The following is a 250-nucleotide window of genomic DNA, read 5'->3' as shown; positions in this document are numbered from 1 at the left end:
CTTCCCAAAAAAAAAAAAAAAAAAGAATAAGGGTTCAGGCCAGCTAGCGGCAGGAGGCGGTTAAAGCGGCTGGATTCCAAAGCGTCAACCCTGTGAGGTTTGCGGTTTGCGAAACACAGCTAGTGTGCGCACATGTGTGTATGTGCACATGTGTGTGCGTGTGTGCCTAAAGTCCTGAGGAAAATGAAGGAATTGCAGCGTAGCCATTCCACTTGGGGGTGATTTCTCTCTGTCTCTGGTGAGTGCACAC

The sequence above is a fragment of the Tupaia chinensis genome, unplaced genomic scaffold (assembly GCF_000334495.1).
Source record: "Tupaia chinensis unplaced genomic scaffold, TupChi_1.0 Scaffold141293_1, whole genome shotgun sequence".
NCBI lineage: Eukaryota > Metazoa > Chordata > Mammalia > Scandentia > Tupaiidae > Tupaia > Tupaia belangeri.
Note: the sequence above shows the minus strand (reverse complement) of the source record.